Genomic DNA, 23,490 nt, shown 5'->3' with positions numbered 1-23,490 from the left:
TGTAATCAAAATGAAGCTCCCTGATCCAAATTTTTGCAGACACGTCCTTGGTACATGTTTATCCACTTTAGTATATTCTCAGACATTTCTTGCAGAAGTTTCTGTGACTGTTCCTTAGAATTATGCACTCACTAAAGAAACAATGCAAAATAAGATTCATATGCTGATCCACATTTTTTCTAAAAAATTTCAAAAAACCCTGCTTGTCAATCCACTCTATGGCTATGTTCAAACAGCAAAGTACACAGCATAAAAATCCTGCGTATGTTTACCATGGAATTAGTGGATTTGTATTTTGTCAAGCCATGGATTAGAATGCATTGGGGCACCTGCTGCTGAAACCGAACCAAGAAGGGACATGTTCTATCTCCATGTGAATTGAAAATCCATGTGGAAAAAATCCATGGATGTATAAGCAACAATGCGGATGCCCGCTGGAAATTATGCGAAGTGGATTTACATCAGTTTTCATGTGAATTTTGACACAGAATACACTATAAAATCTGCATGAAATTTAAGCGATGTGAAGATACCATCGGAGCATATTTTCTTACTATGACAAATTTCTTGCAGACATTTCGACAACTGTTCCATAGATCTGACATTTTTAACAATTCATGCACATGCCGATAACACAGTTTAGGGACTTCCAACGGCTACTACCTTTTTCATTTAGATGTATGGAACAAACAGGTGAGCACACCCTTCGTGAATAAATCATTAAAGGGACTCTGTCATCAGAAAATGATTATTGTTTAAATCACATTATCATGTTTAACATATTTTTTATTATTAGTGTTGAGCAAGCATGCTTGGCCGAACACCAGTTTCACTCGAGCATCACGATGCTCGGCACATCGCAGTGTTTGGCCGAATACATTGTGTGCGATGCTCGAGTCAGTGTATTTAAATCCAATTTAGCCTCTATTTCTGAAAACCTTCTACATTAGAGGCAAGGACTTTAACCACTTAAACTGTGTCAGAAAAAACTCATATTAGTTTGTCATGTGGTAAGTATTCCTATACAGCAGAAGTATAATTTCATATTTCAGTGCAGGTTAACATGTAGCTGTATAGCGTAGTGGTTAGTGGTTAAATTTAGCCTCCATTTCTTAAACGTTTCTGCCGGGATTTGAACTCACAACCTTCTACATTAGAGCCAAGAACTTTAACCACTACGCTATACAGCTACATGCTAACCTGCACTGAAATATGAAATGATACTTCTGCTGTATAGGAATACTTGCTACATGACAAACTACTATGAGGTTTTTCTGACATAGTTTATCATCCAGCTTTATAGCTTAGTGGTTAAAGTCCTTGTCTCTAATGTAGAAGGTTGTGAGTTCAAATCCCAGCAGAAACTTTTCAGAAATTGAGGCTAAATTAGATTTAAATACACTGGGTGTCCCCAAGCACTGACTCCATATAATGTATGCAAATAGCTATATATGGAGTCAGAGCAGGGACTCCTAAGCTGCAGACTCACACTGGGGGATTCCCTCACTGTACAGCGATCTTCTGCATAGACCTCAGTGAAACCCACTACCCTCCCCTCTTCAGAGCAGGGGGTGCCTGGTTTAATGCTCAGTTTCTCTCATTGACTTCCATTGTGCTCGGATGCTCTGTAGAGCACCCGAGCATCACAAAGTGTTCTATTCGAGCACCAGAGCACTTTGGTGCACAATCAACACTATTTATTATGTTATTTTTAATTCCCCATGTCAATATCTATAGTTAAAGAAAAACCATAAAATCCTGCAGTTTTCACACTGACCACTAAGCCTTATAATAGGCCTAACTTCTCAGTCTGTACAGCTCACTTTACTGCAGTTACCTGCTTATCTGTCATTCTAATCCTGCCTGTAATGATATCACCTCTGTGTAGATAAGACAGGATCCTGCATTCACAATAGGTGATTGTCAAAGCTTATGTATTCTTTCCTTGTACAATGACCTCTGCAAAGGTCACAGAGCATGTCTAGAAAACCCTCCCATAGAAGTCAATGAGGTCCTCCATACCATTATATCTACGAACCATGGGGCTGCCGTAAGACAATTTTGTCAATGCTTTCTAAATGTTATAAAGAACAGCTCAGACAAGATGGCCATCCTTTTAATCATATTTAAAAAATAGAATAAATACCGTACATCTGAAAAAAGGATATGAGTTACTATCTGGTTTTAACTGGCAGATAACATTTTTGGTGACACATTTCCTTTAAAGAGGAGTTTTATGGAGTCTTCTGAAGAATGAATGGCAATATACAGTGCACTCAAACATCCTAAAAATGTTTTAGTAACACACAATGTACTGGAGTAGAAAAAAGTCATGAGTTGTTCCTTACGAATTCAGTGATTGGCACACTATGGTAAAACCATTGGACACTATGGTAAAATTCTGCTAACTGTATCCAGAAGGAATATAGAGAATATTAAGTGGTATCAGTATCTACTGATTATCACAAACCTTCCCCATAGACAAAGGCAACACCCCCACCACTTTTCTAGCATACAAAAGACATAAGCCCCATGTTTACAACTTTTTAAACTCCATTGCTCCTAAAACAAGACATAAGTGGCATTACTCCACCACCCTCGTCACTTTCCGAGAAGGAGCCAACGGTCCTGTCACATTTATCTTTTTTTAAGGCCTGCGCCTTGCAATAAATTAAGCGCATCCTCCAGCAGAGCAGGGGATTTCATACATGGTAAATTTGCCCCAATGTATCTGCTGAAAAAAAAAACTAAGATCCCATTCAGATTTTAAAACTAGTTTTGAGAAAAGAACATCTTACTTAATTGAAGCAATACTTATTATGTTCATTTAAGGGAGAAACGAAACAGTGGAAGTGATAATTAAATGTAGCAATCAAGGGTCAGCATGAACAAGTCAGCTCTTCAAATCCAATGATTTCACAAAGAACACAAGGTCAAACCTTGTGATTACAGGAAGCAAGGGATTTGCCTCCAGCTTTGCTGGGCTAACTATGTCAGTTTGACAACCATCATGATTATCTTGATGATGCCGTTTAAAATGAAGGCCACACAAGGTTACATCTGGTAATATTGGAGTAAGTAAAAAGCTCCTTAGTGAAATAGGTGAAACCATTTCATTGTATTCTTCTTTTAAAGAGTTTTGTACTGAATGTAAAAAATAAAAAAAATAAGGTTTTTGCCTGGACTTAAAGGGAACCTATCATCAGGATTTTGTGTATGGAGCTGAGGACATAGGTTGCTAGATGGCCGCTAGCACATCCACAATACCCAGTCCCCATAGCTCTGTGTGCTTTTATTGTGTTAAAAAAACTATTTGATACATATGGAAATTAACCTGAGATGAGTCCTGTCCCTGACTCATCTCAGGGACTGGACTCATCTCAGGTTAATTTGCATATGTATCAAATCATTTTTTTGACACAATAAAAGCACACAGAGCTATGGGGACTGGGTATTACGGATGTGCTAGCGGCCATCTAGCAACCCATGGCCTCAGCTCTATACACAAAATCCCGATGAATGGTTTCCCATTAAGCTGGCCATACACATTAGTTTTTTTTTTTGGTGGAGAATAGCAGGTTTAGCCAACACACTAATGTATGTGGGGAGCTCATGTCTCTCCCCTAACAGATTATGTCAGGAAAGACGACTGGGCAAAATTAATATTTTCACCTGATCCTTTTGTTCTCCCAGAGATAAGAAGCGTCTGGCAGCAGCTTTCTTCCCTTTCCCTATGAAATACACATACTGTACATGTTCAACCGAGCCGCACTTGTATGTGTATGGTTGAGCCAGGAAGGAGTTGGGCGAGATAGCTGTGTCTCCCGGCTCCTTCCCGGTTTAGTTATTGGACCTGTATGGGCAGCTTTAAACATAGACAGTTGCCATAAACGAACATGCAAAAAAAGAATCCCACTACTTTCCACTTGATCATCACATTAGGTATTGAGTTTTTTTGTAAGGAAAAATTAATTCCCAAGTTTATCAAGACATTTTGCAGGAGAACCTAAGGCCATCTGTCCACCAGCTGAAGCTCAACAGAAGATGGGTGTTGCAACAGGACAACAACCCAAAGCATAGAAATAAATCAACAACAGAATGGCTTAAACAGAAAAAAATACGCCTTCTGGAGTGGCCCAGTCACAGTCCTGACCTCAACCTGATTGAGATGCTGTGGCATGACCTCAAGAAAGTGATTCACACCAGACATCCCAAGAATATTGCTGAACTGAAACAGTTTTGTAAAGAGGAATGGTCAAGAATTACTCCTGACCGTTGTGCACGTCTGATCTGCAACTACAGGAAACGTTTGGTTGAAGTTATTGCTGCCAAAGGAGGTTCAACCAGTTATTAAATCCAAGGGTTCACATACTTTTTCCACCTGCACTGTGAATGTTTACATGGTGTGTTCAATAAAAACATGGTAACATTTAATTCTTTGTGTGTTATTAGTTTAAGCAGACTGTGATTGTCTATTGTTGTGACTTAGATGAAGATCAGATCACATTTTATGACCAATTTGTGCAGAAATTCATATCATTCCAATGGGTTCACATACTTTTTCTTGCAACTGTATGTGACAAATACACTACTTATGATCAGCGCAAGAATCTGACAAAGCAAGTGTGTCTTCAGAGTGGACTTTAACGCAGGGCAAAAGGGGCAGCTGCCCCCGGGCCCAATTGCTCCTGGGGGGCCCAAGGCAGATTCCATTTGAGCCCCGCTAGCCACTGATGACGTGGGGGGTAGCGGCAGGGCACAGGGAGATGAGCGCTCATCTCCATAGTCATCTGTATTACTACCATCTGTTCTATTGGCTCATGTGGTTGGAATGAAAGAGACCCATGCTTCTATGGAGTTAATTCTGAAAATGATCAAATACTCAGAACATAAATGGAAAATTTGTGCTGACCTGAAAGTGGTAGCACTGCTGCTTGGCCTACAGTTAGGGTACACAAAGCATATGTGTTTCTTGTGCCTATGGAACAGTCGTGATGACAACAATCATTACAAAATGAGACAGTGGCCTCTCAGAGTCGAGCATGCAGTTGGTCAGTACAATGTACACAAATCACTGGTCGATCCACTTCAAGTTTATCTTCCACCACTTTACATTAAACTTGGTTTAATAAATAATTTTGTAATTGCACTTGATCGTGATAGAACTGATTTCCAGTATTTGAAGGAGACGTTTAGCACACTGAAAACTGATGCTAAAATAAAGGCCAGAATTTTTATTGACCCCGAAATCAACAAACGTATACATGATGACACATTCAGAACAAAACTCAACCCTCTGGAACTTGCAGGTTGGGATTCATTTGTGCTAGTAGTGCAGAACTTCCTTGGGAACAGACGAGCTGCAAACTATGCTGAATTAGTAGACAACATGCTTACAGCATATGAACAACTTGGCTGACGAATGTCATTGAAAGAGCATTTCTTACATTCCCATCTTGACTTTTTCCCACCCAATTAGGGAGACGTAAGTGACGAACATGGAGAGCGGTTCCATAAAAATATTTCTAGAATGGATAACAGGTATCAAGGCCGCTGGAACCCCAACATGATGGGGGACTACTGCAAGTTTTTGCAATGGGAAAATATGACCGTTCACAAATGCAAAAGCAGATGCCTGAAGCACTTTTAACAGTACTGGGCCTTGCTTAAGTAAGACTTTTAAACTGAAAAACTAGACTTTTTGAAATTTTGTTATTCCATTACATTTTCATACATTGTTTACTACACCAACTTTGATGTAGATCAGGTAATTGTTGGAGTAAAACTCGTTCTGTTCAAAATTATTCAATGCTTTCCAAGTGCTTAATTCATTTAGGAATACTTATGCATAAAAAAAAATTGTGACGTGTTACAACAATTCTGACTTCGGATTTGTAATCCGCATACTTGATTTAGTATGGGCCAAATGTTTTTTGCCCAGTAGCAGACAAAAAAATTTTTTTGTTGTTGCGTGGTGTAAGCAGGACACGGGTGAGTGCAGCTACTTTTCCTCAGTTTTGTTCCTGGAAGCAACTTGCGCCAAACAACAAGTAATAAAACCAGGGGGAGCAACCATTATTGTGTGGGGAGGCCGGTAGGCCATCAATACAGTGGGGGAGGAGGCTCTGCATAGGTGAGATGTGCAGGTGGTCAGGTCATTGCAGAGGGTACTAGGCGGATTAAGGTCTCATGCACACAACCATATCAGTTTTTGCAGTCCACAAATCGTGGATCGGCAAAACACAGATACCGGCAATTAGGCCGGCAGAAATGTCCTGTAGACAAGTTCTATTTTTTTTCAGGGCAGCAGGACAGACTTTCGGATGTGGACAGCACACAGTGTATTGTCTTCATCTTTTGTAGCTTCATTGAGATGAATAGGTATGTATTCAATCCACAAAAAACATGGATCGGAAGCGGACTGAAATTTTGGCCGTGTGCATGACCAACAACCCCACCACAAGTTCCTGGACATCAATGACAAAGTCATTGCCCTCTGTTCATCAGTGCCTGTGTGTGTGCTGTAAAGTTAGGACCTGCAATTGAGGGCGTTCACAGAAACCTCCTCTCCTATCAATCTGTGAGCACTAATTAAAATGTATGACCTGTTCCTGTATTATTAAGAAACCGATTTTTAGTATTATAATGTTCTTCTCTTTGTACTAATCTGGTCTTAAAGTACCAGTAGCCTGTTTGTACGGTCTGTAGACTCCCCTGCATATTAACCTCATGCCCAGTACATGACTAAGGTTGCTTCAGATGCTTAGAAGAGACCGGTTGAGTGTGTGATTTGTGACTCTGTGAAGGGTAATGATGAACCCTCGCAAGGACAATGTTAGGGTACTTTCACACTAGCGGCAAGGAACAGCCTGTCGGATCCGTGCTGCCGCTAGTGCACACGTGCCCCCAGACTACCGCTCCGGCCCCATTGACTATAATGGGGGCGGGCTGGAGTTCCGGCGGCAGGACGGCAAACATGCCAAGAGGCAGCCGGAATAAAACTGCACTCGTGCAATAGCGGCAGCACGGATCCGTCAGGCTGTTCACCCGCCAGAACAGCCTGCCGGAGTTCCTTGCCGCTAGTGTGAAACTAGCCTTAACTAGGTTAAAGGCATGGCCAAAGGTAAAGGGCTCTTTTGTGTCGAAGCCTAGTTACAGTGACTTCAGACGTTTGGGACATACCTCCTGTCTCATCACTGGTTCAGGCTGCTGCTGTCTTCCTCCTCCTGCAGTTCTGTTTTCTTTAATTGGACACTGTGTAGGAAGTCATTGCATGGAGAATTGATTTCTATTACAGTCAGGGGAGAATAATCATAAATCATATAAACCACCAGTGAGAAAAAAATGGACATCAAATAATTGCCACCCATATATAGAGGGCAATGAGTTTTTGTCAATAGGTGCTTGGAGGGTTTAACTATTTTTGAATTTGAAGTTTAATTATAGGCTGTAAATGTTACATTTACTTTCATTGATTATGTAAAGGAATTTTAGAAGTTAGAGCCATTAGTTGTTAGGAGGCAATGACATACCTAGAACTGCTTAAAGGAAGTATTTTATCTTATTTTTGTATTTATACTGAAACAAACTATAATGTCATAAAAAGACTCATTGCATTCTATGCTATGGGAGAGCATTCTAGGCATCTGCTCTGTGGCAAGTGCAAAGGTCACTGCGCAGGGAGGGGGAGGAGGTGAACTGTGTCTATTGCTTGCTAATTAATTGTGTAATCCTGTGTTCTCTGCTTCTAATTTTATAATAGAGGTATAGCCATTCATTTAATCCTACAAGACAGGAAAAGATTAAATAAATTGTGATGGTTCAAACATAAACCCCTGCATTTAAACTATAGGTCAAGTTCTGATGATGAGTCTCTTTTAAGAGAAAAAAATCAAGACCTTTATGGTATAAGTATCAGATAGGAACAATAATAACAAAAAGCATTATTTTACTCATAAAAAATCATAAATATTTTTTTCAACAGACCTACTAAAATGAAAAAAGTCAGGTAGATGTCAGTGCACAATAGAGGGATAGATGGACCTCTTGATCTCTTTCGATCTTGTACCACAAAATGTTCATTATAAGGTCATACAACAAATAGAAACTCTAAAGCCAAACACTAAATCTTACTAGTAGAGACACTACTAGTGTACCGGGCTTTGTATTGAAAGCCTTTTTATGTTGTTTTTTCTTGTCTAAACCACCTCACATGCAAGTCCTTCCAGTCCTTCAGTCATCCAGTATCTGAAGGCTTGAAAATACAGTTGGGGACAGCAGAAGTGAAGACGTTATGTGTCTGGAATTATATTTGTGAAAGGATCCATCTGCTCCTAGTTAGCTGAAGCATATGACTAACATTTTCTAACTAGGCGTGTCCCCTTTTCGGGCACTGCAAACCACATCTTCATTCATTAAATTAACCCATGTACTTTCTATGAACAAAAAAAAATCTTGCAGTTATTTCACTCGATTAAAATGAAATTTTCTTTTACAGTGTAATGAAGGAGTGGCCACTGGAAATAATTAGTGATGCGCTATAGAAATACATGGGCACAGCTAGAACAGACCTACTGTAAACCTTTAAAGAATCGAACATTGATTAAAGTTCTTAATTTCGAAAATGTTAATCAAAAACACTACACTATTACTTCTCATGTGACATACATTTGTTTATGGAGGAATTAAGATCTCCACTTTTTAGGGGGTCTGGGGTCTGTATCTCTCAGGGAGTCTGTTCTGGGATAGGGGGCTGTATTTTTAGGAGGTCTGGGGACCTGTATGAATTTAGGGGGCTGTGCTTAGGATGGCTGGTTTGAGATTCATTATTAGTTCAGGTGCCTGGGAGATTCTTTATTGGTCTGGAACTGTATTCCTGCTACACAGAGAATTTGGCAATGAGCACATTCTCTCACTCGTGCCGAAGGGTGGTTGCGAGTGCGTGGCCTAGGTAATGGCCTGGTGGTCACAAGAACCCACAGAGAGGTAAAACAGACCTATATGAAATGGTCTGACCTAAATTGTGCAAAGTTCAAGTTTTTAGCACCAACAAGTGTTCTGCAACCATTGCACAACTCTGTTTCTGCAATTTGTCCCCTAGCCAAGATTTGTGAAGATTCTGTTAACTTCTATGTTTTTAACGGAAAAGCCTGTAAGCACCCATTACAATCTTATCCGTCTCTATATTTATTTAGAAAGGCTGGTGTGTGGTCTGCAATCATTTTGGGTTTACTGAAGTGGATCATATGTACTATTTGTGACTATTTGTGACTGAAATGTCATAGGTTGGGGGGCATATTTAAATGGATTATCATGAGGAAAACCATTTGTTCCCCTTTTCAGTATTTCCCTAATGAATCTTCTCATACTTTGGCAAGTATACTCATAAACACTCAAAACATTTTTGCATGATGGAATCCCTCATAGGTTGTTCACAGCATGAAAAGAAACATCACAGTTTATACTATCACAGTTATTTCTGATGACTAGACAGATTCTTGTCATACAGTAATATGAAGTTTAAAATTAACTCTATACCTGGCTCTACACTTATAATCTCTAAGCTTATTTAGGATACTCTTGATGAAAGGAAAATCACACTGTTCTCCCTAGAGATTGTACAATGATGAGCTGAGCTATTACATTTGGTATTGGAAGCCTAGAACATAAGAAAAGAAATTAGGAATAAATGTAAAAGCCAAAATGGTATCTGAACAGAAGCAGTGTAGATCTAGATTGCAGGAAAGTGGTCTCCCATTTCTCTTGATCATTTTTTAGATGTTTCTACACCTTGATTGAAGTCCATTTGTGGTAAATTCAGTTGATTTGATTGACATGATTTGTAAAGACACAGCCCTGTCTAGATAAGGTCTCACAGCTAAACATACATATTAGAGCAAAAACCAAGCCATGAGGAGGAAAGAACTGCCTGTAGTGCTCAGAGACAGGATTGTGTGGAGGCACAGATCTGGAGAAGGGTACAGCAAAAACTATTCTGCTGCACTGAAAGTTGCAAATAACACAGTAGGCAGCATGATGGCTCAGTTATTAGCACTGGTGCCTTGCATCACTGGGGTCTTAGGTTAGAATTTGACAAAGGACAATATCTGCATGGAGATTTTATGTTCTCCCTCTGTTTTTGTGGATTTCCTCCGGGTATTACGGTTTCCTCCCACACTTCAAAGACATACTGATAGGGAGCTTGTGAGCTCCATTAGGGACAGTGAGTGATAACAATGTCTGTAAAGCACTGCGGGATATGTCAGTGCTATATAAGTGAATAAAATAAAAAATAATTCTAAAATTGAAAAAGTTTGCTGCCATTCAAGTTTGTTGTTGGCTTCCCAACCCCGGGACACGCAGCACTAAACAGTGCTGACATCTCAGCCTAGGCACATAGTAATCCACCCGAATGATGAACCAAGGTCTCTCAGTTCAAGGATTCTGTCCCTCTCAGTCTATAACAAGTGGCGATCACTGACATGTCAATGAACAGGTGTCATTGCACAATTATGTCACACAACGATTTTTGAGGTTTCAAGTGGCATTGCTTTTAATCTGGCTTTTATGCCCCTCCAACATGCCATAGTTGGAACTAGGTACGTAAAAATGTGATCATCTGCCGATCTTAGAGACACATGATACTACGATTTGCAGGACATTATGGCTTGGTGTTGGAAATTCAATGTTGAGGAGTGTATACATATACGAGTGCATTGATGAAATTTAATGAGGACACATATAATATTTTTTTATGCAGGAGACTTGGAAATTCTTCTCTGAGGTTCTGAACGTTAACACTTTTTTTTTCTATATCTGTTGCTCCTTTCTAAGAGTCCCATGATGTGGATTCCATTAGACTATTTCAGTGAATGATTGTCATTACCCCCATTAAACCTTTTTCTGCTGGCCAGACATAATCTTCATGCATCAGCTCAGATGATATCTATTCAAGTAATCCAATGTGCAACAGTAAGTGAGAGAGCAAAAATCTAGAATATTTCTTTTTTGAAAGTAAACGGAACCATATTCATTTGTTCCAGTGAACGTCTGGAAGCCATCACTATCGGTAAAAGAGACCATGCCAAAAGCAACAAGGCAAATATGTAATATCAATTACTTTATGGGAATCCAAAACTTGTTAAAAAAGATAAAAAATATATTTTTTTTAACGGGAGTGAAAAACTTTGGAAGTAAACAGCTCTAGTTCTATGAAAAAGGGGATACTATCTGGAAAGAAAAGTGTCTCCGGTCCTTGTGAAACCTAATCTGGAGAGATTAATCATTATTAAGGAATTGAAATATTTGATTCCTTTTGGCCCACTTAGGTATACATCTCAGCCTAAATAATTACAAGTCAAACAATCTATACTGAAATACACAGGAAACACCTGAGAAGTCTTGTAACGAGGTCAAGATTATTATTATTTTTTTACTTAGACAGAACTGGCCATGACTCTTCTTCCCTTTTATGGGTTTGCCTTCTCAAATGCCTAACTAGCCACTGAAAGTAGCATTCAGAGGTACTGTTGCTTATAATGCCACTTCACATGCATCATACAAAAAGAGATGTTCTCAGTGTCCTTAGGCTACTTTCACATCTACGTTTTTAATTTAGGTTTTGAGATTCGGCTAATCGGAACAGTTTTGTCGCCATTCATTGTCAATGGGGCCAAAACTGATCAGGGTGCGTCGGTTCAGTTCATTTGTGTTTTGGGGCTGGACACAAAAGTGCTGCAAGCAGCGTTTTTGTGTCTGGTTTGCAAAACTGAACAAACCTGATCAAGTATAAAAATCAATGTAAGTCAATAGTGCCTGATCCGTTTTTTTTGTTTTTTTTCATTACAGAAAAAAGCAGATTCGGCGCCCATTGACTTATAATAATTTTCATGCCTGATCAGGTTTGTTCAGTTTTAATTTAATACAACTGGATCCAGACAAAACTGAGCCATCAGGATATATTGAATAGAACGGATGCTTTTAATTCAGGTTTTGAGATCCTCTGCTGGATCTCAAAACCTGAATTAAAAATGCAGGTGTGAAAGTATTAGACTGCAACCAACCCATAAACAGACAAGTAAGATCTACAAGGAAAAGTCTATAATTTTGTAGAGACTGTGGTCCAGATCTAATACTCATTAGGCAGTGGAAACTTTGACAGTCCAAAAATGTACTGTAACACAGTGCTTGATGCTGGATATTAAAGTTGCCACACTTTTAGAATGTCTAGTCTAAGTTCATACCATCAATTAGTGTCCTACTTTGCACCAAAATTGTGCAGAAAAATTCTGGAATAATTTTGACACAGTGTTACATCTTAAATGGTTATGGAGTTTTCACGAAATTGTCATAGCAACATATCAAAGGTTTTGATTGGTTAGGGTCTAAGTGCTGAGACCTCCACTGATTGCTACAACAAGGTGAGAGAAGCGGTCACATAGCAAATGATCTCCTTACTGTAGGAGAAGGAAGTGAGATGGGTCCATACACTTTCTATTTCACTTAATCTTCTTTATGTCCTGAGAGATGCCGCTATTTGAGTGCTTTTCTCTCCACCTTCAGTGATTGGTGGGGAACCCATCATTTAGACCCCCACAAATGAAAACCTTTGATATGTTGACATGACATATTAAAACTTTTGTGAAAGCTCAATGACCCTTGAAGTCACGCACCCTTTTCTGTTAAGCAATGCCAGATCAAGTGTACAGGAAAAAGTGTAAAGAAAATCTTAATAGCTGTGGTTTAAAGTATGTGCACCAGATATCTGTCACATTTGCAATGGTAAATCTGCCCATATATTTTTATAAAACAGGTGTAATTATGGTGTGGCCTGCCATGGTCAGTACTGCTGGGAAAGTATTGTGTTCTGCAAAACCTTAACCGACAACACATCCCTAAGGGACTATCTGCACGCAGAAGTTTCCAGCGAAACCTTTTGAACGGAGACCAGAAGAATTTACAAGGTTGCTCATTTATTTATCTGAAATTTTAAAAAAGATGTATTATACTGTATTCTAAATAAGCACATCAATGATCATCTTTAGTTGCGTAGATCTGCCTTAGTCTTCTCCAGTATATGTACAGTACTTTGATTCCAACAGCACAAATTGCTCCCACATTGCAATAAGACTGTGGTTTTCAAAGAGATTATCTAAGATATGTTTTGAGAACTCTTCAGTTTAGCTTGTCAATGCTGAGTCCTTTATGGTTTAAGGTGTACCCTACCCTATCTCTCCATGAAAAAGTACTGCAGCACAACTCTGGGTTTTGCATACATGATTGGGAAAACTATTCACCAAACAGGAAACGTCTGAGAATTACAATATATGAGAACCATATGAGAACTGTGAATATCCCTGAACAGCAAGGAAAAGGAGCAGGGGTAGAGCAGGACAGTTCTTTGACTGTGGTGTTTTTGCCAAGTGTTCTAATGATCCTCCGTGTCTATTCTGGCTGCAACAGTCTACATTGCGAAACAGGGGCGGACTGGGCCGGGGGGCAGGGGGGCAATTGCCCCCCGGGCCTCCCTGGCTTGCTGTCCCGGCCGGCCGGGCCGGAATAAACATCCGCTTTATGCCAGGGAGACGGGGAGCAGGGGAGCAGTGGAGGCGTGTTGCGGCAGCCTATCAGACAGGCCGCCGGATCGGCGCAGGCGGCGCGATGACGTCATCGGCGCGATGACGTCATCGCGCCACCTGCGCCGGTCCTGCGGCCTAACTGAGCCGCTGCCGTAAAGTGATTGCAGTGTGTGCTGGCGCCTGGCTGGAGGCGGGACCGGAGTAGTCCAGAGAAGCAGGGAGGTAAGTATGTCTGACTGACATTTTTTTTTTTTTCTTTATTTTTGTCCCTATCTGGCTACTACTGGGCTGGCACTTTATGAGGGGGGTGGGGGGCAGGGGGCACAATCTGGCTAGTGGTGGCTACTCCTGGCACATTATAGGGGGGCCCCCCCCCTAATCTGGCTACTACTGCCAGTGGTAGCCAGATTAGGGGGGGGCCCCCTATAATGTGCCAGGAGTAGCCACCACTAGCCAGATTGTGCCCCCCTGCCCCCCACCCCCCTCATAAAGTGCCAGCCCAGTAGTCTACTGGGCTGGCACTTTATGAGGGGGGTGGGGGGCAGGGGGGCACAATCTGGCTACTCCTGGCACATTATAGAGGGGCCCCTATCTGGCTACTCCTGGCACATTAGTGGGGGGGGGGCCCTATCTGGCTACTGGCACATTAGTGGGGGGCCTATGGCTACTGGCAGATTATAGGGGGGGCCTATGGCTACTGGCACATTATGGGGGACCTATGGCTACTGGCACATTATGGGGGACCTATGGCTACTGGCAGATTACAGGGGGGGCTATTTCTACTGGCAGATTATAGGGGGGGGGGCTATGGCTACTGGCAGATTATAGGGGGGCTATGGCTACTGGCAGATTATAGGGGGGGCTATGGCTACTGGCAGATTATAGGGGGGGCTATGGCTACTGGCAGATTATAGGGGGGCTATGGCTACTGGCAGATTATAGGGGACCTATGGCTACTGGCACATTATGGGGGACCTATGGCTACTGGCAGATTACAGGGGGGCTATGGCTACTGGCAGATTATAGGGGGGGCTATGGCTACTGGCAGATTATAGGGGGGGCTATGGCTACTGGCAGATTATAGGGGGGGCTATGGCTACTGGCAGATTATAGGGGGGCTATGGCTACTGGCAGATTATAGGGGGGGCTATGGCTACTGGCAGATTATAGGGGGGGCTATGGCTACTGGCAGATTATAGGGGGGCTATGGCTACTGGCAGATTATAGGGGACCTATGGCTACTGGCACATTATGGGGGACCTATGGCTACTGGCAGATTACAGGGGGGGCTATGGCTACTGGCAGATTATAGGGGGGGCTATGGCTACTGGCAGATTATAGGGGGGGCTATGGCTACTGGCAGATTATAGGGGGGCTATGGCTACTGGCAGATTATAGGGGGGGCTATGGCTACTGGCAGATTATAGGGGGGCTATGGCTACTGGCAGATTATAGGGGGGCTATGGCTACTGGCAGATTATAGGGGACCTATGGCTACTGGCACATTATGGGGGACCTATGGCTACTGGCAGATTACAGGGGGGGCTATGGCTACTGGCAGATTACAGGGGGGGCTATGGCTACTGGCAGATTATAGGGGGGGCTATGGCTACTGGCAGATTATAGGGGGGGCTATGGCTACTGGCAGATTATAGGGGGGCTATGGCTACTGGCAGATTATAGGGGGGGCTATGGCTACTGGCAGATTATAGGGGGGGCTATGGCTACTGGCAGATTATAGGGGGGCTATGGCTACTGGCAGATTATAGGGGACCTATGGCTACTGGCACATTATGGGGGGGCATATGGCTACAGGCACATTATAGGGGGGCCCTATGTGGCTACTGGCACATTATAGGGGGGCCCTATGTGGCTACTGGCACATTATAGGGGGGCCCTATCTGGCTACTGGCACATTATAGGGGGGCCCTATCTGGCTACTGGCACATTATAGGGGGCACTATGGGGACATTAGCTCAACTGGGGATATTACAAGGGGGTATTTTGTGCACTGTCTATTATAAGGAGAATTATTTCTACTGGGGGGGTGGGGCATTATGGTGGGCTTTATTACTCCCCCATGGTATGACCCCCTAGTAGCAGCCCCAGCCTCTCCCTGCTCTGTGACCCCTCTGCCCCTTCTCCAAATCCTTATTATGAAATCTTTCTCATTAGGATAAAACACAACATCAGCTCCGCCGAGCCCCCGGCCAAAGCGTGGAAGTGGCGTCCGAGATCCCCAAGGGTCAAGTAACTGTAAGTTTTCAAATGAAATATGTTTATGTTATACACATATAGCCTACACTGTGCCACACAATATACAGTTTCTCCTGCAAAAGTCATCAAGTGTCATGGGGGGGACACAGAGCAGCGCCCAGCGGGGAGGAGAGAATACTCGGATGCAACACTGTATCAGCCAGAAAATGACACTTTCGGCATTATACCAAAAATGCAATTTTCGGCTGATGTGTTTCGGCGGCCGATATATCGGAGCATGCCTAGTTTATTTTGTTTTACTGTGTTCTAATTTACATGGCTGACGAAAGTTGGGGGGGGGGGGGGGGTTGGCTCAGTGGGCCTCTGGGTGTTACTTGCCCCCTGGGCCAAAAGTTGCCAGTCAGCCCCTGTTGCGAAATGACATGGTTGAGACTCTCTGACTTTATGGCAGGAAAAGTGGAACGAGAATAAAACAGTTACATTATATAGAAACCCTCAGGAGGTATCAGAAACACCAACAGTGTATTTGTAAGAGGAAGACAATGTTCTAGTAGCAGCAACTGTAACGGTAACTCAAAAGTCATCCTTATGCCTTGGCCTCACTCATGGATGACACATATTAAAATAAGAGTAATGCACATTAATTTATTGTGTCATGTCCACCCACAGTATATTTATTGGGCTAGAGAATGGGTTTTAATTTTGTTTCTTCTCAAGATTTCAGCTATAGACTTTGGCATTTTGATCATTGTCTTTATGCAAAATTGAATTACGGTACTCGTCAAATTAAAGGGGTTGTGTCAAGTTTTCCAGTTCAACACTTAACAACTAACCATTGGCAGAAGAATTACCCTATTTACACTCATCACATACCTATTGCTTTTGATCATTAAAACTAAACTTTATTTTGTCACCTTTGTGATCGCTAAAAATCCAGCTTGCTATCACTATAATTACTAGCACGAAATTATCGGCACCAGCTAGTGACAAGGGGTGGCATTCTCTACCACTACCCCGTCCTATATCTGCTGTTAGTATTAGACCCGCTGTTTCTGCAGTGCAATGTTAGCATCAAGTACTGATAATTTATTGAGCGATAAATATTAAAACATAGATTGGACATTGCTGCCTGACATGGTTTGTCTGATCCCTGGTGTCCTCAGCAGTAATGGTTAATGTAATTGCCCATTACCCCTGAGGACACCAGGGATTTGGCAAAACATGTGGGGGACTTTGGGACAGCAGTCAGCTATTTCCATGGCCCTATAGAGAATGACTGGTACATATGCAGCCTGCAGATCCATTAGGGTGGGGGAACGGAACCCCCTATTCTCAGGATCAGTGAGGGTCCCTGAAGTTGGAACCTCACCAATCAGTTAGTTATCTAAAAACATTTTAGGATAGATGTTTTTAGTATATTATAGATCTATGTATGTGCCCTAAGTCAGCAGAGCATGACCACAACATCTCATTACAGCCACTAGAACACTAGAGTATCTAAAAAATCTATAGGTGCCATATTATGGCCCTGTACTACTCAAGTATTATGAGGAGAAGGTGCATTAACCACCTCCGGACTGCCTAACGCAGATCCGCGGTCCGGAGGCGGCAGCTCTGCGCAGAGTGACGCATATACGCGTCATCTCGTGAGAGCCGTGATTTCCTGTGAACGCGCGCACACTGGCGCGCGTGTTCACAGGATCGGAAGGTAAGAGACAGGATCTCCAGCCTGCCAGCGAACGATGCGATTTTTTTAACCCCTAACAGGTATATTAGACGCTGTTTTGATAACAGCGTCTAACATACCTGCTACCTGGTCCTCTGGTAGTCCCTTTTGCTTGGATCGACCACCAGAGGACACAGGTAGCTCAGTAAAGTACCACAAAACACCACTACACCACACCCCCCTGTCATTTATTAACCCCTTATGAACCCCTGATCACCCATGATCACCCCATATAGACTCCCTGATCACCCCCCTGTCATTGATCATCCCCCTGTAAGGCTCCATTCAGACTTCCGTATGATTTTTACGGATACATGGATCGGATCCGCAAAACACATACGGATGTCTGAATGGAACCTTACAGGGGGGTGATCAATGACAGGGGGGTGATCACCCATATAGATTCCCCCTGATCACCCCCCTGTCATTGATCACCCCCCTGTAAGGCTCCATTCAGACGTCCGTATGATTTTTACAGATCCACGGATACATGGATCGGATCTGAAAAACACATACGGACGTCTGAATGGAGCCTTACAGGAGGGCGATCACCCATATAGATTCATTGATCACCCCCCTGTCATTGATCACCCCCCTGTAAGGCTCCATTCAGACGTCCGTATGATTTTTACGGATCCACGGATACATGGATTGGATCCGCAAAACACATACGGACGTCTGAATGGAGCCTTACAGGGGGGTGATCAATGACAGGGGGGTGATCACCCATATAGATTCCCTGATCACCCCCCTGTCATTGATCACCCCCCTGTAAGGCTCCATTTAGACGTCCGTATGTTTTTTACGGATCCACGGATACATGGATTGGATCCGCAAAACACATACGGACGTCTGAATGGAGCCTTACAGGGGGGTGATCACCCATATAGACTCCCTGATCACCCACCTGTCATTGATCACCCCCCCTGTAAGGCTCCATTCAGACATCCATATGTTTTTTACGGATCCACGGATACATGGATCGGATCCGCAAAACACATACGGACGTCTGAATGGAGCCTTACAGGGGGGTGATCAATGACAGGGGGGTGATCACCCATATAGATTCCCTGATCACCCCCCTGTCATTGATCACCCCCCTGTAAGGCTCCATTCAGAAGTCCGTATGTTCTTTACGGATCCACGGATACATGGATCGGATCCGCAAAACACATACGGACGTCTAAATGGAGCCTTACAGGGGGGTGATCAATGACAGGGGGGGTGATCACCCATACAGACTCCCTGATCACCCCCTGTCATTGATCACCCCCCTGTAAGGCTCCATTTAGACATTTTTTTTGGCACAAGTTAGCGGAAATAGATATTTTATTTTTATTTTATTTTTCTTACAAAGTCTCATATTCCACTAACTTGTGTCAAAAAATAAAATCTCACATGAACTCACCATACCCCTCACGGAATCCAAATGCGTAAAATTTTTTAGACATTTATATTCCAGACTTCTTCTCACGCTTTAGGGCCCCTAAAATGCCAGAGCAGTATAAATACCCCACATGTGACCCCATTTCGGAAAGAAGACACCCCAAGGTATTCCGTGAGGGGCATATTGAGTCCATGAAAGATTGAAATTTTTGTCCCAAGTTAGCGGAAATTACAACTGAAAGTGAAAAATGTCATTTTTTTGCTAAAAATTCTGTAAATTTCGATTAATAACAAAAAAGAAAAAATGTCAGCAGCAATGAAATACCACCAAATAAAAGCTCTATTAGTGAGAAGAAAAGGAGGTAAAATTCATTTGGGTGGTAAGTTGCATGACCGAGCAATAAACGGTGAAAGTAGTGTAGTGCAGAAGTGTAAAAAGTGGCCTGGTCATTAAGGGGGTTTCAGCTAGGGGGGTTGAAGTGGTTAAAGAGATCCAGAAACAATTCCTTCCAGCAAGCATGTTTTTTTTTTTTACCACAGTTTTTCTGTAGGTCACTGACACAACTAGATGGGCAATCTTTTTTCTCCTACCTAAATCATGATTATGAAAATTTGGGCTTAAAGCATCCTTTTTATGCAAAAGTCTTGTAATCAGAGATACACAGCACATGTTAATGTACTTGTAAATTGTGACATATTGTAAAGTACAGTTGCAAAAAAAGTTAAAGGGGTTTTCCGATAAATTTATACTGATGACCTATTCTCTGGAAAGGTCATCAGTATCTGATCGGTGGGGGTCCGCCACCCAGGATCCCCGCAGATCAGTTGTTTGAGAAGGCAGTGGCACTTGCACTCTCTCAGCTTTCCCTAGCCACTACAGGACCGCCGCACGCAGGATTGCGTCTTTGCGGCTGCCCTGTTAGTCCTCCTGGACGCGCCAGGGCGTCATCTCGCGAGACGCGAGAATTCCTGTGAACGCGCGCACACAGGCGAGCGTGTTCACAGGAACCGGAGGCAAACTAGCTGATCTACAGCCTGCCAGCGGCGATCGTTCGCTGGCAGGCTGTAGATGCGATTTTTTTAACCCCTAAAAGGTATATTAGACGCTGTTTTGATAACAGCATCTAATATACCTGCTACATGGTTCTCTGGTGGTCCCTTTTGCTTCGATCGACCACCAGAGGACACAGGCAGCTCTGTAATAAGTAGCACCAAACACCACTACACTACACCCCCCCTGTCACTTATTAACCCCTGATCACCCCATATTAGACTCCCTGATCACCCCCTGTCATTGATCACCCCCTGTCATTGATCACCCCCCTGTCATTGATCACCCCCCTGTCATTGATCACCCCCCTGTAAGGCTCCATTCAGACGTCCGTATGTGTTTTGCGGATCCGATCCATGGATCCGCGGATCCGCAAAACACATACGGACGTCTGAATGGAGCCTTACAGGGGGGTGATCAATGACATATAGCCCATATAGACTCCCTGATCACCCCCTGTCATTGATCACCCCCCTGTAAGGCTGGCTCCATTCAGAGGTCCGTATGTGTTTTGCGGATGCACGGATCGGATCCGCAAAACACATACGGACGTCTGAATGGAGCCTTACAGGGGGGTGATTACCCCATATAGACTCCCTGATCACCCCCCTGTCATTGATCACCCCCTGTAAGGCTGGCTCCATTCAGAGGTCTGTATGTGTTCTGCGGATCCATGGATCGGATCCGCAAAACACATACGGACGTCTGAATGGAGCCTTACAGGGGGGTGATCAATGATGGGGAGTGTTCACCCCATATAGACTCCCTGATCACCCCCCTGTCATTGATCACCCCCCTGTAAGGCTCCGTTCAGACATCCGTATGTGTTTTGCAGATCCGATCCATGGATCCGTGGATCCGCAAAACACATACGGACCTCTGAATGGAGCCTTACAGGGGGGTGTTCACCCCATATAGACTCCCTGATCACCCCCCTGTCATTGATCACCCCCCTGTAAGGCTCCATTCAGAGGTTCGTATGTGTTTTGCGGATCCACGGATCCATGGATCGGATCCGCAAAACACATACGGACGTCTGAATGGAGCCTTACAGGGTGGTGATCAATGACGGGGGGGTGATCAGGGGGTCTATATGGGGTGATCACCACCCTGTCATTGATCACCCCCCTGTAAGGCTCCATTCAGACGTCCGTATGAGTTTTGCGGATCCGATCCATGGATCCGCGGATCTGCAAAACACATATGGACCTCTGAATGGAGCCTTACAGGGGGGTGATCAATGACAGGGGGGTGATCAATGACAGGGTAGTGATCACCCCATATAGACTCCCTGATCACCCCCCTGTCATTGATCACCCCCTGTAAGGCTCCATTCAGACATTTTTTTGGCACAAGTTAGCGGAAATTTTTATTTTATTTTTTTCTTACAAAGTCTCATATTCCACTAACTTATGACAAAAAAATTAAATCTCACATGAACTTACCACACCCCTCACGGAATCCAAATGCGTAAACATTTTTAGACATTTATATTCCAGACTTCTTCTCACTCTTTAGGGCCCTAAAATGCCAGGGCAGTATAAATACCCCACATGTGACCCCATTTTGGAAAGAAGACACCCCAAGGTATTTTGTGAGGGGCATGGCGAGTTCATGTAAATTTTATTTTTTGTCACAAGTTAGCGGAAAGGGAGACTTTGTGAGAAAAAATAAAAAAATAATCAATTTCCGCTAACTTGTGCCAAAAAAAAAAAACTTCTATGAACTCGCCATGCCCTTCACGCAATACCTTGGGGTGTCTGCTTTCCAAAATGGGGTCACATGTGGGGTATTTATACTGCCCTGGCATTTTAGGGGCCCTAAAGCGTGAGAAGAAGTCTGGAATCCAAATGCCCTCCTAAAAGATACTCATTGGAATTTGGGCCCCTTTGCGCACCTAGGCTGCAAAAAAATGTCACACATGTGGTATCGCCATACTCAGGAGAAGTTGGGCAATGTGTTTTGGGGTGTCTTTTTACATATACCCATGCTGGGTGAGAGAAATATATCTCTATAATGACAACTTTGTATTAAAAAAATGGGAAAAATTGACTTTTAGAGAGATATTTCTCTCACCCAGAATGGGTATATGTAAAAATACACCCCAAAACACATTGCCCTACTTCTCCTGAGTACGGCGATACCACATGTGTGACACTTTTTTGCAGTCTATGTGGGCAAAGGGGCCCAAATTCCAATGAGTACTTTTAGGATTTTACAGGGCATTTTTTACACATTTGGATTCCAGACTTCTTCTCACGCATTAGGGCCCCTAAAATGCCAGGGCAGTATAACTACCCCACAAGTGACCCCATTTTGGAAAGAAGACACCCAAGGTATTTCGTGATGGGCATAGTGAGTTCATGGAAGTTTTTATTTTTTGTCACAAGTTAGTGGAATATGAGACTTTAAGGAAAAAATAATAAAATAAAAAAATCATCATTTTCTGCTAACTTGTGACAAAAAATAAAAAGTTCTATGAACTCACTATGCCAATCAGTGAATACCTTAGGGTGTCTACTTTCCGAAATGGGGTCATTTGTGTTTTTTTTCTACTGTCTGGGCATTGTAGAACCTCAGGAAACATGACAGGTGCTCAGAAAGTCAGAGCTGCTTCAAAATGCGGAAATTCACATTTTTGTACCATAGTGTGTAAACGCTGTAACTTTTACCCAAACCCTTTTTTTTTTTTACCCAAACATTTTTTTTTATCAAACACATGTAGAACAATACATTTTGAGAAAAATTTATATAGAAATGTAGTTTTTAAAAAAAAATTACAACTGAAAGTGAAAAATGTCATTTTTTTAGCAAAAAATTCTGTAAATTTCGATTAATAACAAAAAAAGAAAAAATGTCAGCAGCAATGAAAAATACCACCAAATGAAAGCTCTATTAGTGAGAAGAAAAGGAGGTAAAATTCATTTGGGTGGTAAGTTGTATGACCGAGCAATAAACGGTGAAAGTAGTGTAGTGCAGAATTGTAAAAAGTGGTCTGGTCATTAAGGGTGTTTAAGCTAGAGAAGCTGAGGTGGCTAGGCAAGTGATGACACATTCATCGGTCATGTGGCCTAGGCACAGCTCAGACCCATTGAAGTGAATGAGGCTGAGCGTGATCCAGAGCACAGCCGCTATACAATGTATGGAGCTGTGTTTGGTAAGCTAACAGAAGGCCGCAGAGCTACTGTGAGCACCGGTACCTTCTCAAACAGTTAATTGGTGGGGGTCCCAGGTGCTGGACCCCCACCGATCAGATATTGATGACCTATCTCAGAAAACCCTTTTAAGTTAACCATTTTGAATTACCTTGGTTTCTGCATTTATTACTAAGAAAATGTGAAAGGATTGCTATCTAAGTCATAATTATAGACAAACATGATCTAACTAAACTAATAACACGCAAACAGGTTTACCTTTCATGTCTCTTATTAAGCACATTGAGTAAACATCGAAAATGCACAGAGAACAGTAGCGAGTGAACCTCTGTGTTAATAACTTCTCCAAGAGCTGATTGACCGAATTTGTTTATGTTA

The 23,490-nt window shown here is 42.7% G+C and overlaps 1 protein-coding gene across 1 annotated transcript in view; it reads right to left on the bottom strand.

The window, feature by feature from the left end:
* DNM3 (dynamin 3) overlaps positions 1-23,490 on the bottom strand; it is a 358,945-nt gene that overhangs the window by 130,414 nt on the left and 205,041 nt on the right.

This window comes from Bufo gargarizans, chromosome 7, assembly GCF_014858855.1.
Source record: "Bufo gargarizans isolate SCDJY-AF-19 chromosome 7, ASM1485885v1, whole genome shotgun sequence".
NCBI lineage: Eukaryota > Metazoa > Chordata > Amphibia > Anura > Bufonidae > Bufo > Bufo gargarizans.
The sequence above is the reverse complement of the archived record's forward strand: the minus strand, read 5'-3'. Positions and strand labels throughout refer to the sequence as shown.